The following is an 18,314-nucleotide window of genomic DNA, read 5'->3' on the forward strand; positions in this document are numbered from 1 at the left end:
ATGAGGCGGGTTTTATATTGCTTTGCCGAACACACATACACAACACTTGATGCGGTTCACATGAAGAGAGAGCTGGTGCATGCTGATGTGATTCCTTCAAATCTAAGACACTAAAGTATGGGCACGCCCTAAACCAACACAAAGAGACCTTCTTAGCAAATAATATAATATGTGTATTAGGGAGGGTGAGATATAAGCAGCCGCGGGCCGTGGAGGGAGTTACGGTGAGGCAGGGAGGCGGGGAGGGGGAGAAGCAGGGTGGAGCCCTCTCCACCCTGCCCCTCCCCCTCCCCGCCTCCCTGCCCCACCGTAACTCCCTCCACGGCCCGCGGCTGCTTATAAGTGTTGCTAACTCTTATTCATTTACAGCATGTTAACATACTATCACCATTCGCTTTTTATGTACTAGTAACTATGCTGGTAATTTTGCTACTGATAATATGTGTACTTGTATTATCTAAGATACTACGCCTGAGAAGACGGCATTAGTAAATAAACATTTCAAATACACATGTGTTCTTCTTAACTCCATGTTCTGGTTTCTAAGAAATATATAACGACCGACTGTTCATGAGTTCCACGTATCCTGAGGTACTATAAGTTCATATTCTGGATTGGGCATTCTGTCCACGATACCCACAGGGGCCGACTCAATTCAGCGGCCATCTTGAGCGAGGACGAGGTTGCCGCGCTAGTGTTCGCGAGGCAGAGCTGGTCACGCGGCGCGGAAGCGCATATATTGAAACGGTCACTCTACGCGCTAGCGTACGCGTTTGCGGACCGCGCCCTACCGCGCCAAAGGAGCGCCTAAGGAGAGCCCGTCTGTGCCCGTCCGTGCCAGGCCGGGCTTGGACGTGGCTAGCGGGTAAGACTCATGGATCCTCCCCCTCTCTCGGGCGTCAACTACAGTGGCGATCTGCTTAGAGCTTTGAGAGGTAGGGCTAAGGATATCTGCCCTGGGGAGATTCTCTCAGAGGAGGTAGCAGTCCCATGTCCCTATTGTAAGCCCACAATTCCCGCTAGCAGCAACCTAGTTAGCTTTTCTCTTGCACTGATCAATTGTCGCTCCCTTCCGAGGCATACCACTGAAATCAACTTGCTCCTAGAGGAACGAGATTTCGATATTTTATTTTTAACTGAGACATGGTTGAATGATGACTCAGACCCTCATATAGTGCAAGCTCTCCCACCCAAGTATTCCATCGCCAGACAGGACCGCATATCTGGTCGAGGAGGAGGTGTGGCGATTATCTATAAAAACAATCTCATATGTAGAACCTCGGATAGCCCACTCTTGGAATGTGAGAGTATTGGCTTCTCTATATCCTTTTCGCCTACCTGTACCTTCTCTGGGATCCTGGTTTATAGACCCCCAGGTGATTCTCATGACTTCTGCAATAATCTGTTAGATAAGATTTCCCTTTCCATCAGCAGTTCCCCCAATTTTACCATCTTGGGTGACTTTAACATTCACCTGGATGAAGTTAATGCCGTGTCATCGCAACGTCTACTGGATGCTCTGAGTGTGGTACAACTGGAACAAATTGTGACCAGTCCCACGCATACTGGCGGCCATTTATTAGACCACTTTTTTACTAATCTTGAAAACATAGAGTGTGGTCAGCCCAGTTTTGTACCATGGTCAGACCATGCACTTCTATCCTTTAGGTGGTCTCCAGTAACACAGACCCACAAGGCCGCCATTCTAAAGAAGGTCAGTCGAGTATGGTCTAGATTACCCGCTAAAAACTGGGAGGCAGCCCTGAAAAGCTGCCCGCCCGCCCCCCATGAGGATCCGGTTGTTGCCAATGAAGCCTTTGAGCATTGGATCAACTCCACACTAGACCCTATTCTGCCCAAAAAAGATCTATTGCACAGAGAGGGCCCCAACAAACAACCCTGGTACACCAAGGAACTTAAGGAACACAAACAACTGTGCAAACGTGCGGAAAGGAAGTGGAGAAAGAACTACGCAGTCGCCGCGAAAAACGAATACAGGTCATCCCTGAGATCATACAAAAACCTATTAAAAACAACACAGGCCGCCTACTACCAGAGCAAAATTGCGGAAGCAGCTAACGCCCCCAGGGAAATTTTTAAAATTTTTCAATCCCTAGCCAATACATCCAGGACTATTAGCCCTGTTTTGAACCCACAGAAACACTGTGAGGAGTTAGCTATCTTCTTCGCATCCAAGGTGTCGAATATCTACTCCGGCTTTGCACCAGTGATAGATTCCCCAGATAATTGGGAGAGCGGACAAAGGGGGGACCAGGAAGTAGACCCTAATCCAGTTGCAGATCTTAAAGTCTTTCCACCTCTGGATCTGGATGGAGTCGAAAGTCTCCTTGCGAATCTTAAATCAGGCTCTCCGGTAGATGCTGCACCTCCGGCAGTTCTGAAACAGGTAGCAGGGACAGTGTGCCCTGTGATAAGGCAGGTCATCAATGCATCTTTGGCCTCCGGTGTTGTGCCCCCCAATTGGAAGAAGGCTAAGGTCAGAGCCTTGCTAAAAAAACCTAGCTTGGATCCTGAAGACCTGGCCAATTACAGGCCCATTTCTCTTCTACCTACCATCAGCAAAATAGCTGAAAAACATGTCAACCAGATTCTCTCGTCCTTTATTGAATCCACGGATGGATTACACTCCACCCAGACAGGATTCAGAGCAAAACAAGGTACAGAGACAGCTCTGGTGGCGGTGGTGGAGGCAGTTAGGGGCATTGTTGATGCAGGAGGATGTGCTGCGGTGGTCCTGTTGGACCTCAGCGCAGCCTTCGATACTGTAAACCACTCTCTCTTGCTTCATCGGCTGCGTCTCACAGGGGTCTCCGGAGTGGCCATCAAATGGTTCCATTCTTTTCTATCAGAAAGAAGCTTTTCTGTCTTCGAGGGAGAGGTGTCATCCAGCCAGCTGCAACTGAATCATGGCGTTCCCCAGGGATCTTCCCTCAGCCCCACTCTATTTAATATCTATATGAGACCTTTGGCTGAGGTGGTTCTTCCCTGGGGAATCCAACTTGTTACCTACGCCGATGACACGCAGCTGGTTGTATCCTTGGTGAGGAACGATGCCCTAAATCAGGGGATCAATAATCTGACCCCGTGTCTCACCAAGGTTCTGGAATGGATGACCTCCTCCTGTTTGAAGCTAAATGGGACTAAAACTGACATTATGCTTCTGGGCTACAAAGCCCCAATTAATTTGGACCCTTGGTGGCCTCACTGCCTGGGACCCCCCCCAGCACCCAAGACTCACATAAAAAGCCTGGGGATCTGGCTGGATTCCTCCCTTGGTTTTCACTATCAGGCTAAAAAGGCTGCTGCAACTTGCTACGGGCTGTTGAGAGTCTTAAAAAAAGTCCTAGACCTCCTGCCATTCGAAGCCAGACGATTGCTGGTCCAGTCGCTGATCTTGTCGCGGCTGGATTATGCAAACGCCGTCTATATGGGAGCTCCAGTCGGCACCATAAAAGTTCTGCAATCTGTGCAGAACTGTGCCGCTCGGCTACTCATGAAAGTCCCCAAAAGATGCTCAGCGAAAGCCGCACTTCAACATCTCCACTGGCTACCCATCAAGGGAAGGATTACTTTCAAAACATTGTGCTTGGCGCATAAGTCCATCTATGGCGCTGGACCTCAGATTCTGGATCCCCTCTTCTGTCGCCATCGATCAGTGAGATCTCTGAGATCCAACCAGCGGAACTTGTTGGTAGTTCCCAGGATAAAGCTGGCGCGGATGGGTGGCCGCCGGCTCTCTGTGCATGCAGCTAAAGAATGGAACGCACTCCCAGATAACATCAGGCATGAGTCTAATCATCTCGCGTTCAGGAAGCGTTTAAAGACACACTTGTTTCAATAGTGTCTTCCTGTTCCCTTGGTCTTACAGCGCTGGGATGCTCAAGAGTAGCCATGCGCTATAGAAGAAGGTATTCATTCATTCATTCATTCATTGTCTAAACATTGAGAGTTTGTTATATCCAATGTGACACTGTACCTAGCTTGCTAAGGGGTTTTTGATTACTAAGGTGAGTTTTGGGACACCCTAATTCGCCGAGGTTCCAATCCTCTGTCCACAGTTCTGTGTGAGAACAGAAACCCTGCGACAGGGGCACCCCCGACCCTTGCTGGAGCTTCATCACACTTGCGATACAACTCCAGCAATGCGCCACCTTTACGGCACAGATACATCACGCATCTGTGCTGTTTTTGCCCCATGATGCGCCGCATTGTAAATGCAGCACACCATAGGTGACGGAACAGCGGCACAGAATGACTAACACAACCCTGGTGATGCGCCAGTCATCATAAATCTATCCCTATGCTTCTTATCTTGTTCGAGATGAACCGCCATATGTATCATCAAAGTTTTTTGCATTTCCTAAATAGCGAACTTTAAGGAATAAATAGCGATTCTTTACCATTCCTAGTTTGCGATGAGCTATTTGCTAATTACAAATTACCCAATCATTTCCTTCATTTCCATAGGGCGGTTGGACTCACTTTTAGCTCGAACGGCTGAATGGATTTCCACGAAACTTAGCAAAATTGTAGGGACTGGTAGCCCGATGTGCCTTTGCTATGTCTCAAGATATATGCTCCAGTGGTTTTTACGAAAATTAACTTTGAAAAATATATATTGGGCTACATTGGCCTATATATATGTTGGAGCCCAAATGTAGCCCAATGTAGCCCAATGAAGCCCAATGTAGCCCAATGTAGCCCAAAGATGGCCGCCAGAGACGAAAAAAAACAAATGTAGCCCAAATATCAGCCAGATGTAGCCCAACTATAGCCCAGTGACAGAATGACCAATCAGCTTCGCAAACCTCCGTTACGCGAAGCGGAGCGCTGTTACAGATATATATCTTTTTTTGAACGTTCATTTCTCAAAATCCACTGGAGCACATATATTGAGACATAGCAAAGGCACATCGGGCTACCAGTCCCTAATATTTTACCAAGTTTCGTGCAAATCCATTCAGCCGTTCGATTATTATTATTATTATTTTTTTTTGCCCCGCGGGGCCCTTTTAAAACCTCCACATCAAACCTAGGGGGTCAGCGAGGATCTACTATTCCCCCTTATGGTCATTTGCCCCTTCGCTTTCGCCTCCTCTTGTCTCTCGATCCTACCGAGAGACAAGATGGCGGCCGCTACGGACTGTTTGGAATGTTGACAGACACCGGAGAACCAATCAGCTTCGCTTCACAAAGCTCCGTTGCGCGAAAAGTACGCGTCCTGGAGCGCTGCCCAGAGCGCGCTTACAGATATATATCTTTTTTTAAACGTTAATTTCTCAAAATCCACTGTAGCACATATATTGAGACCTACAAAAGGCACATCGGGCTACCAGTCCCTACAATTTTGCCAAGTTTCGTGCAAATCCATTCAGCCGTTCGGGCTAAAAGTGAGGGCAACCGCCCTATGGAAATTAACATGGGAAAAACGCGTTTTGGGACCCCCCTTTTTTCTCGGCCTCCCCCTTGACAAACCCCCCCAAATTTTCAGGGGCTGCTCAGAAACAAAATGTGCCATTTTCCTGAAATTTTCAGCCAATTCCGTCTACAAACGCAAAAGTTATTAGACATAGAATTTTCAAAAATCCCATAGAGAAAAAATCCTAACTACATATACCTACTGGCGACCGCCAGTAGGTAATATATATATATATATATATATACCTACTGGCGACCGCCAGTAGGTAATATATATATATATATATATTACCTACTGGCGGTCGCCAGTAGGTATATATAGTTAGGATTTTTTCCCTATGGGATTTTTGAAAATTCTATGTCTAATAACTTTGGCGTTTTTGGACGGAATTGGCTGAAATTTTCAGGAAAATGGCACATTTTGTTTCTGAGCAGCCCCTGAAAATTTTGGGGGGGTTCGTCAAGGGGGGGCCGAGAAAAAAGGGGGGTCCCAAAACGCGTTTTTCCCATGTTAATTTCCATAGGGCGGTTGGCCTCACTTTTAGCCCGAACGGCTGAATGGATTTGCACGAAACTTGGCAAAATTGTAGGGACTGGTAGCCCGATGTGCCTTTTGTAGGTCTCAATATATGTGCTCCAGTGGATTTTGAGAAATTAACGTTTAAAAAAAGATATATATCTGTAACAGCGGACCGGGCAGCGCCCCAGGACGCGTACTTTTCGCGCAACGGAGCTTTGTGAAGCGAAGCTGATTGGTTCTCCGGCGTCTGTCAACATTCCAAACAGTCCGTAGCGGCCGCCATCTTGTCTCTCGGTAGGATCGAGAGACAAGAGGAGGCCAAAGCGAAGGGGCAAATGACCATAAGGGGGCATAGTACATTGTCGCTGACCCCCTAGGTTTGATGTGGAGGTTTTAAAAGGGCCCCGCGGGGCAAAAAAAAATAAAAATAATAATAATCGAACAGCTGAATGGATTTGCACGAAACTTGGCAAAATTGTAGGGACTGGTAGCCCGATGTGCCTTTGCTAGATCTCAATATATGTGCTCCAGTGGATTTTGAGAAATTAACGTTCAAAAAAAGATATATATCTGTAACAGCGCACCGCTTCGCGTACTTTTCGCGTTACGGAGCTTTGCGAAGCGAAGCTGATTGGCTCTCCGGTGTCTGTAAACATTCCAAACAGTCCGTAGCGGCCGCCATCTTGTCTCTCGGTAGGATCGAACAGCTGAATGGATTTGCACGAAACTTGGCAAAATTGTAGGGACTGGTAGCCCGATGTGCCTTTGCTAGGTCTCAATATATGTGCTTCAGTGCATTTTGAGAAATTAACGTTCAAAAACAAGATATATATCTGTAACAGCGCTCCGCTTCGCGGAGATAAAATTATATGAGTATTACCTAGCTGTTGCTAACACCAGTTAGCGACGGCTAGTAGAAGATAGCGACCATCTTGGGCCCCACTTTGCATGTGAGTGATATTTATCACTAATGACATGCAAAGTGGGCATGCCAAGATGTTAGCGACTGGAAACAGTCGCTAACATCGCTATCTCCTATTATCAACTTTTGGAAATATTCGAGATAAGCGCGAATATCTCAAAAAGCTACCACCTGCCCTGAGCAGTTCTTAGCCATGTTATCCAATGGGAGGTGGATAACATGGCTAAGAGCATTATCTCGGTAATGCATGAATATCGCTGAGTTTTCAGCGATATTAATGCATTGCGGTCGTTTTTTATCGTATTTCGGATAAACCTTGATAATAGCAAGGTTTATCTGCGATAATTTCTGACGGTAAAAAAATCGTTGCTAAGCATCGTTATGGATAAATATCGCTTAACTTTGGTAATATGCCCCAACGTCTGTTAACGTTCGATTCGAAGGAAATCAGGAAGTGTTGAAAAATATTGTCTGCGCCATCTTGTCTTTTTTCAAATGCCACACTTTTGTCGTGCACGGCAGCCATTTTAGATGCCTTGACCAGACCCACTCTGTGCACGCTGTCGATCCTTAGCATGGCTCCCCACCCTCGCAAGCATCTCCCCCAGGCAGTGGTCACCCCCGCTCTCTGTCTTATGCATGGGTAATAAACCTCCCCCCATCTGCGCTGCTCTTCCCTGAGAATCACACCCTGTGCCCGCCCGACACCTCCCTTTCGCCCTATTCACTACCGCACCCTCTGACACTCCTTTTCCTCTGTATCCGATTGTCCAGGCTGGTCCTAGGGTATCAGCTAGCCCTGCAGATGTAGTTTATGGCCACAGCTGTAAAGAATCACCCCTCTTCAAAGGAGTTATAGTAGATCAAGGCCTACACTCGATGAGATCCGTCACAGCAGAAGCGTTGCTATTATCTGAAAACCATCCTGTATTGTGATTGGGGAGGGGACCGAGCCTGAAGCGGAAGATTCCAGGGATGACTCTTTGTACATCAAAGTTTTTACAATTATGTGTCACATTAAAAATATATAGCACTCCGACAAAGTAGTAAGATTATAAAACTTTAATAATTTATAAATATATACAAGAAAACAAAAATAGTAATAACATATAAACATTTTTAGGGAAAAACAACGAAGTAGCGGTCGGCTGTGCGAATAGTCCCAACGCAGCACAACGTCCAGATTTCCGGCGTGGGGCGTCGCGGGGGGGTGGGTCATCAGTAGCAAACTGTTGTGCGAATAGTTCCAAGGCAGCAGAACGTTGAAATCTAGATGACACGAAAGTGATGTCTAGTAAGTTGCCACCCAGCAAATAACGGCATGGGGCGTCGCGGGGGGTGGGTCATCAGTAGCAAACTGTTGCGCGAATAGTTCCAAGGCAGCAGAACGATGGCACCAAGGTGATGTCCAGTAAGTTGCCGCACTGGTTTTGGTATCCTACAATGCTGCTCCGAATAACGGCGTGGGGCGCCCCGGGGGAGGCGGCGTGAACGGGCCTCTCCAGGTGGAGTGTCATCTGTTGTAGTGGGGCGCCCCTTTACCGTTTCAGTTGCCATTCCGTCCGTTTTTGGTCCACTGTGTCAAAAGCCGCAATTCAGCTGAGTTGCGCCCACTCTTGCGGTGCAGCGATAGGCGGCTGTCACAGGACTCTCAAAATGGCGGCAGGCTGTTTCCTTTTTGGGCCTGGTCCACTGAAATGGCCCTGGGACACCTTGGAAATCGGACGCTTGTCTGCTAGGTCTTGGACCCCATTCTCGAAAGCGTCCCCTCCGCCTTGAGAATTCATCAAAAGTTTTGGGGGCTCCGACTCCTGCAGGCTTCTGGTGGGGAGCGGCTGCCATGATTGCTCGCGGAATGACCACGACTGAGCTACGAGATGGTGGTGCTCTCATGCTGACGCCAGCTTCAGTCTGAAACATCCAGAAACAAGGTGGGGCTTTCATCGTTTGGGAAAAAAAAAAAGTTTTCATCCAATGAAAAGTGTTGTTTTTAGGTCACATGATCAAGCCTTCCATCATTAGGAAACCAAAAGTAAAATGAACCAATGAAAAGTTTTATAAACAAGTCACATGACCTGTTATGCGGCATAGGGTGTAAAATGCGGAGAAAATACGTTGGCACGTGAGGCGGCGTCAGTAGCGGACCGATGTGCGAATAGGCCGAAGGCAATACAACGCGCCAAGATCCGGATGGCACCGAGGTGGTGTCATAGTTGAGAGTTCTGAGCAGCGGTTGTAACACTGTCTGAAGCTTATTTGCAGCTGCTGCAGCTTCACTACGCGCCAAGATCCGGATGGCACCGAGGTGGTGTCTAGTAAGGTGCACTGGTGTGGCCATCCTACAATGCTGAAAGTCGGCGTGGGGCGCCCCGTTGGCCTGTGAGTTTGCGTCAGTAGCGGACCGATGTGCGAATAGGCCGAAGGCAGCACAACGCGCCAAGAGCCGGATGGCACCGAGGTGGTGTCTAGTAAGTTGCCGCACTGGTGTGGCCATCCAACAATGCTGAAAGTCGGCGTGGGGCGCCCCGTTGGCCTGTGAGTTTGCGTCAGTAGCGGGCCGATGTGCGAATAGGCCGAAGGCAGCACAACGCGCCAAGATCCGGATGGCACCGAGGTGGTGTCTAGTAAGTTGCCGCACTGGTGTGGCCATCCTACAATGCTGAAAGTCGGCGTGGGGCGCCCCGTTGGCCTGTGAGATGGCGTCAGTAGCGGACCGATGTGTGAATGGGGCCGAAGGCAGCGCAACAATATTTTCGGAATAGAAGACACCACTAGGCCCTGAGATGCCAAGATCCGGATGGCACCGAGGTGGTGTGTAGCAAGTTGCCGCACTGGTGTGGCCATCCTACAATGCTGAAAGTCGGCGTGGGGCGCCCCGTTGGCCTGTGAGTTTGCGTCAGTAGCGGACCGATGTGCGAATAGGCCGAAGGCAGCACAACGCGCCAAGATCCGGATGGCACCGAGGTGGTGTCTAGTAAGTTGTCGCACTTCTGTGGCCATCCTACAATGTTGAAAGTCGGCGTGGGGCGCCCCGTTGGCCTGTGAGATGGCGTCAGTAGCGGACCGATGTGCGAATGGGGCCAAAGGCAGCGCAACAATATTTTCTGATTTGAAGACACCACAAGGCGCTGAGATGCCAAGATCCGGATGGCACCGAGGTGGTGTCTAGCAAGTTGTGGCACTGGTGTGGCCATCGTACAATGGTAAAAGTCGGCGTGGGGCGCCCTGTTGGCCTGTGAGATGGTGTCAGTAGCGGACTGATGTGTGAATGGGGCCAAAGGCAGCGCAACAATATTTTCTACAATATTTTCGGAGTAGAAGACACCACAAGGCGCTGAGATGCCAAGATCCGGATGGCACCGAGGTGATGTCTAAGTTGCGGACCGATGTGCGAATGGGGCCAAAGGCAGCGCAACAATATTTTCTGAAGAGAATACACCACAAGGCGCTGAGATGCCAAGATCCGGATGGCACCGAGGTGATGTCTAAGTTGCGGACCGATGTGCGAATGGGGCCAAAGGTAGCGTAACAAGATTTTCTGTATGGAAGATACCACTAGGCGTTGAGATGCCAAGATTCAGATGGCACCGAGGTGATGTCTAGCAAGTTGTGCCACTGGTGTGGCCATCGTACAATGGTAAAAGTCGGCGTGGGGCGCCCTATTGGCCTGTGAGATGGTGTCAGTAGCGGACTGATGTGCGAATGGGGCCAAAGGCAGCGCAACAATATTTTCTGACTGACACCACAAGGCGCTGAGATGCCGAGATCCGGATGGCACCGAGGTGATGTCTAAGTTGCGGACTGATGTGCGAATGGGGCCAAAGGCAGCGTAACAATATTTTCTGTATGGAAGATACCACTAGGCGTTGAGATGCCAAGATTCGGATGGCACCGAGGTGATGTCTAGCAAGTTGGTGTGGTCATCCTACAATGCTGAAACTCGGCGTGGGTCACCCCATTAGCCTGTGAGATGGCGTCAGTAGCGGACCGATGTGCGAATAGGCCGAAGGCAGCACAACGCGCCAAGATCCGGATGTCACCGTGGTGGTTTCATAGTTGAGAGGCACTTCATCTGCAGTGGGGCGCCGAGATCCGGATGGCACCGAGGTGATGTCTAGCAAGTTGCTGTACTGGTGTGGTCATCCTACAATGCTGAAATGTAGTGGGGCGCCCATTTACCGTTTCAGTTGCCATTCAGCTGAGTTTCGGCTGCTCTTGATGCTACAGCGACAGGCGGCTGCAAGAGGACTCTCAAAATGGCGGCCTGTTCTTTGGATTTGGGCCTGGTCCACTTAAATGGCCCTGGGACACCTTAGAACTCGGACGCTCGATTTTTTTTTCCTTTCCTGTACATGCAAAAAAAGGTAAATGCCCGGTACGTTACACGCTTCATCTGCCACGATGAACTCTCCAGAGGAACCGAAAAAAAATATAGTTGTGGTAACTATACCATGCATCGTCATATGGAGAGGTGGCACCAATTAATTATAGTGCTGCATAAAAGAGAGATTTGGAGGAGAACCCCTGACCTGCTAGTACATTCATCAAAGAAGTGGCACTGAGAGCTTCAGAGGCAAGGGAAACGGTCCCAAATATTTAGAAGAACTTTGGAAAGATTAAAATGACATGTTTAGATTGTGGTAAATTAATTTCATGTGGACAGATGAGTGTTACTCTAATAAATACAGCATATGAACATCATCATAGTCGATGGTTGGTAGAGACATTTTGACTATATCCTGGACCTGCCCGTCCTCGCCCAAAATGGCGCCGGAATAAATGGGACTCGTAACTCCTTGTTGTGTACTGGTTGCAGAACCTTGAAATCACGAGATACGTATGCAGTTTTGAAGCACATGGCGGGCGGGGACGAGAATTGATTGAATATTTCGACATCCCTATTGATATTAAGTTCTGATGTGTTATTGATTACTGTACTGTTGAAAATTCGAATTAACGTCACCCATGGTACTTGCCCGCAAATGTATATCTAGATAATTTTATTGTAACTGGCCCTGTCGTATTTTAATTATAAAATGTACGTCCACCGATTCCGTAACTGTTAGACACCTTAGTTCTTGCAACCTAATGGCCCGCCCGTTACGTTCCTCTACAGTGTAAATGTCTATTCATCATATACGATTACAGTTTGCTCCGTGGCAGGCCCACGTGGTTATAGGCTCGTATTTGTATAATGAAATTTTCACAATAAAGGTTTTTAAAAGAAAACATGGTAGTAGTATATACATTGGTAAAGTTTGTAATAATAGTCACTATTTTAGAATCATTAAAAGGCAAGTGAAATAAAGCAGACCAATTACATGAAGGGTAAAAGGTATAATACGAAGGAACGCAGTAAAGATAAATGGTCAAGGGCTGTTGTGTTTTCTATTCCTGCAACATAAAGTGATCGATAAGAATCTCATATTCAGGCGTATCGGCGACTAAGACAGCAGGTCGACCCTCTTTTGCTCAACGGCTCCGTCATGGGACGAAGAAACGCTCTTTTTCTCGAAAAAAGAATATATTTTACTTGCAGGACAGTTGTAAAATTTCCGGGAAAGTACATTAGCCTGGAACATTATAACATATATTTAAGAAAAAATAATGTTCGGAAGTAATTAAAAGCGTAATTTTTAGGTGATATGACCAAGGCTTTCATCATTAGAATAAGAAAAGTAAAATGAACCAATGAAAAGTTTTATTAACAAGTCACATGACTTGTTATGCTTACGTTACGCGCTGCGCGCCCCGGATGACTTCCGGATGCGCTAACGCGGCGCGTCATATGACGCATTACGCGACAACGCAGGTCCAGAATATAGTCAAAATGTCTCCACCAACCAGCGGTCGAAACACAACCCCTTTCAGCAGGCTAAATAGTTCTGTTAAATGACAACAGAAGGGACAGGCAACAAGAACCATCAGTCAAAGAGGGGAGGGCTAGTTCTTCTCTACCGGGTTACATTGGGGCGCTACCGGAACTGATTGAATTGGTAGTCTACAGTGTTTCTGGATGTTTCAGACTGAAGCTGGGGTTAGCATGAGAGCACCACCATTTCGTAGCTCCGTTGTGGCCATTCCGCAACCAATCATGGCAGCCGCTCTTTATCGTTATTTTGGGCGGGGTGGGTGGCGGAGCCGAGCTGTTTTGCAGCCATCATTGTGTGGAGTTCAGTTCATCTCACTGGTTTTGTATTTGTCATGAGGGGTTGTTCTTAATGTTTCTATTTTAGCGAGGTCAAAAAGAGATCCCATTAGTGGCCTACTGATTTTACTCGATTCCTTTTCTTTTTTTTTACACGATTTTTCGTTATCTGCAAAGACTAAACAGAGTATTGCGACTCTGTGTTTGTTTGTAAATAGAGAATGAACCAAAGAGAGCTAATTCTAAAACAGTAAATACTTGGATAACAATCAATCAAATGGAGAGAGAAGCAGGCACGACGGATTACAACGGGGGCAAAGGCCTGCGTTAACTACCTTTCACTATCTGCAAAGAGAGAGTACTCCTAATAGAAATGAGGGGGGGGGCACCATTCAAAGCAGATCAGTGTGCATAAACACGAAAATGTTTTTACTTACCACGTACTTGACATTCGACAGCTTATGATATTTGCTATTAAAAAACCATTGAAATTCACTGAAAAAACCATAGGTTATAGACCATATATAGTTAGGAATTAGCATTTACAAAACCTTGAAAATTCACTGAAAAAACCATAGGTTATAGACCATATATAGTTAGGAATTAGCATTTACAAAACCTTGAAAATTCACTGCAAAAACCATAGGTTAGAGACCATATATAGTTAGCTGGACATTTTATTGACATAAAACCAATGAAATTCCATATATAGTTAGTTGCACTAACTATATATCGCGCACCCGCAATCCACTGCTGATGATGTCACATATTACATCATTCATGACATGGTCAGTGACATCACTGATGACATCACTGATGACATCTCAAATGACATCACTGATGACATCACTGATGACATCTCATTTGACATCAATGACCACATTACTGATGATATCATTCATGTGACAATACAATGCATCTCCTCACATTTTAATATAACCAGTGTTAAAAAGAGAGTATAATTTTTGAAACCATTGACACACCAATACTAGTTACTACATACGCACTCACTGATTGCTACGTCTACACACACCTTCACTCATTCACCCATACAATCATTCATACATACAATCACTCATCTTTACACTATCATATGCACTCATACACCTATACAGACACTCACAGTCTGCCACTCATCCATGGAGTTACTCACACACCTAGTCAGTCCTGTAAAGAATCAATGACACTTCCATTTTCTTGTCTATACAGTTAAACATAGAGCACCTTACATTTTCAAACATATACTAACACATACTTACCTTCTTATACAATCATTGATACAAGTACAGATTGATCTGCACAGAGTCACACACCTCCCAGCTAGCCACACACACACTCATTCTCCCATACAAATACTTGGGCAATCAATCAATAACCCATATAGTTACTCATATAGCTACTGATCAACACATGCAGCAGTTTACAGAACAACAGACATAATGATGCACAAATTAAGACAGTTTAGTCACTAACCCATGCACTCAGTGAGACACATTTAATCACTCACTCATACAGTCAGTCATGCACCTACTAAATCCTTCGTCCAGACACTTACACATCCACTCATTCTTCAATATGTAAGACATATTTAAACTTTATAGAAACAAAAAATCACTGGATGTTGTTATCAGTGATGTCATCAGTGATGTCATTTGAGATGTCATCAGTGATGTCATCAGTGATGTCACTGACCATGTCATGAATGATGTAATATGTGACATCATCAGCAGTGGATTGCGGGTGCGCGATATATAGTTAGTGCAACTAACTATATATGGAATTTCATTGGTTTTATGTCAATAAAATGTCCAGCTAACTATATATGGTCTCTAACCTATGGTTTTTGCAGTGAATTTTCAAGGTTTTGTAAATGCTAATTCCTAACTATATATGGTCTATAACCTATGGTTTTTTCAGTGAATTTTCAAGGTTTTGTAAATGCTAATTCCTAACTATATATGGTCTATAACCTATGGTTTTTTCAGTGAATATATATATATATACATATATATATATATATATATATATATATATATATATATATATATATATATATATATATATATATATATATATATATATATATATATATATATATATATATATATGTGCAAGCACAGCAACCATATCTCACTAATTTAGCACTTTCAAAGCGGTCATATAAGTTAAAAACCACATTGACAAACACTTCCCAATACATACCTAACAGGTATTACTTCTTTCTAATTCATATAGAGGTGGACAACATATTCTCACCTTTTATTTTCCACTACACTATGCTTGTTTAATAATCTTACTAAAAGTATAACAGCTACCAGAATGTAAATAACAGATGTATCTATTCTGCAAATGATTTTTAGACATTTAAAACATTCTTAGTACCTCATTGCAACTTTCCACAAGACTATACTGTTATTTTTCAATTAAATACACAATGTAATAATGAGGCACTAATTATTTTTCTGTTACTTTCAAAAATATTCACCACTAACCTCTTAAACACATACCCTCTAATAGATACAGTTCATCTCATGTATTTTTTCACATCACTGTGATATTCCTTGTAATCAAACTCCCATATACATCTTCATTTCTAATGTACATGTTTAAAATAATTACAAAATTATATACAAAATAGTTAATTGAGTTTGTAGATTGTATTGTTGTTTTAACTCTTCCTGGATAGTTTTCACACTTAAGATTTATAAAAACTAAGCAAAAGAATGGTACACCACTCTCATACACGGCAACTCTAAAATGGCAACCTCTTCAACTTTCCACTCTGTCATCATGATAAAGGCAGCAAATGAAATCATGTCTTTCATTTTAGACTGCTGCATCTCCAGTTGGGTATGGTTAGCATCTGTCAACCCTTTCCCTCTCTTTCAAAATTAGTTTCCTGTTGGCTTGTTTTTCTGATGGTTTAGCGATCATCACGGAGTAATTGCAAAAAAAGCATGGGCGTTCAAACCGATATATAGCTTTCTTTTTTGGAAATTTAAATACTACACAACAATTTAATATATAGTTCTGAGTTGGAAATTAAAACATGCCATTCCTTTCATTGTGTCTTCACTCCTCAACTTAAAAAAAATATTTCTGTCTCTTTAACACCATTCCCCCCCAATAGACTCTTGGCTCAGTGTACCTAGCAACCCAGTGGAACTAGTAGGTCAAAAGTTCACAGCACATTCTAGAAGGAACATGCTAATTCCAAATGAAATACAGCAGGTGTGCTTTATTCCACAGATTCAAAAGCATATTCATGTCTGTATTACATTTCTTTTCTTAAACAATAACCAATAATAGGACATCTTGCTAAGGCATCCAACATGCTACCTCATTTTATTTACATTCATGCTAACATTCAATGAAATATATATTTTTTTTTAAAAACATCTCTATTTTTACTGCTCCCAAACACCTCACCTCATGATTGTGCACTGTGATGGCAATGACCTATGCACATTGACTAGGGTAGGGCTGCAAAGCCAAGTGAAAGAAACCTTTTCAGAACTGATGTCATTTTTCCCTTGTTTTGATATGATTGGAATTTATAGAAATGAGCGAGTGCATTTTACAGAGGAAGGCAACATGGTCTTTCTAAGTAATCTGAAACACTGCCTCCCGTCTTATGTGTAGCAGCCATGTACACACAACCAACACACCAGCTCTTGTCAGAGCCACCCTAGTACCCCATATATTTTGAAGTTTTTTTCTAAAGAGTTTTTTTCCTTTAGTTTTCGGGGATCTTCACGATGATGTCGCGATCTCAGCAGCCACATCGCAAAAACAAAAAACAAAAGACAACATTCAATGAACACCAACAGGCCTAAAAATATTATGCAAAAATATCAATTCTGAACATTGCCCTACACATATTACTATATTCATTTTTTTTTCAAAGTATGTTTAAGAACATATTTTTGCACTAAGTTTCTCTAAAAACCAGCTTTCAGACCTGTTTTCAGTTTTTCGTAGTCATTCGAGACATCGCAATGACATAATTACCCACGACGATGATGCCTTTTTCATAAAGTGAAAACACATATATGCACACACATAACAGTATTTTACACACTAGAGGATTAAACTGCACATTTCAAACTCATGTTTATCTAGTATATTTTGAGAGCAACCATCTCTAAAACCTATTTTTAGTTTTTGTGGTGAGGCCGGAGATCGTGATGACGTTGATCATCGCAATCCCCACGGTTATGTCGCGGACGCGGAAAGCGAAAGGAATTGAATAGCCACTGCCACATTGAAAAATGATGACTAAATAATTAATTCTAATCATAACAGTACATACCTCACTATATAAATAATATTTATCAAAATCTCAATATCTCTATACCAATGCATATTAATGATTCTTTGATTCTTAATATTTTCAACAATCTTCGTGACGACATCTGTAATCGCGACGTCCCCATGATGATAAATGGTGGGCCGTGCTGGCGGTCGCAGAATCATTGTGAATATCATGCATGAATGAAAAAATACATTTTCGACACATAACTTGTGTCACTAACACCCCCATTTCTCAACAATGAGGTCAGAGTATCTCCACCCTGACCCCTTATGTGGTCTTTCACACAGATTTGCAGCCCCTGGAACTATTCCCATATGATAAAATGGAGGCTGCAACTTTCTGTTCCGGTTGCGTCCAGCCAATCAGAGCATTACTGTTGGCTCATGCATTTGCAATTAATTGCGAAACCATTGCGAAATAGCCAATGCCAGAGATATCACTATAATTGTAAACATTTGAGATGTCATCAGTGATGTCATCAGTGATGTCACTGACCATGTCATGAATGATGTAATATGTGATGTCATCAGCAGTGCACTGCAAGGGCAGAACTTATAGTTAGCTCAACTAACTATAACGGACGAATACCTCTGGTTTTGTATGAGTCAAATGTCCAACTAACTATAACGTCCCTGACACCTGTGTTTTTTCAGTGAATTTCAAAGGTTTTTTAAATGCTAATTTCTAACTATAACGTCACTGAAACCTATGGTTTGTTCAGTAAATTTCAAGGGTTTTTTAAATGCTAATTTCTAACTATAACGTCCATGAAAACTACTTTTTTGTCAGTGAATTTCAAAGGTTTTTAAAATATTAATTTCTAACTATAACGTCCCTGAAATCTATGGTTTTTACCAAAGGTTTTTTAAATGCTAATTTCATACTGCGCCTACAGAGGTCGGACATGTGCAGAAAGAGGAAGAAAGGCACAGAAAGACGCAAAAAAACTACAGAAAGAGGCACCAGAAGT

The sequence above is a fragment of the Lissotriton helveticus genome, chromosome 4_1 (assembly GCF_964261635.1).
Source record: "Lissotriton helveticus chromosome 4_1, aLisHel1.1, whole genome shotgun sequence".
Classification (NCBI taxonomy): domain Eukaryota; kingdom Metazoa; phylum Chordata; class Amphibia; order Caudata; family Salamandridae; genus Lissotriton; species Lissotriton helveticus.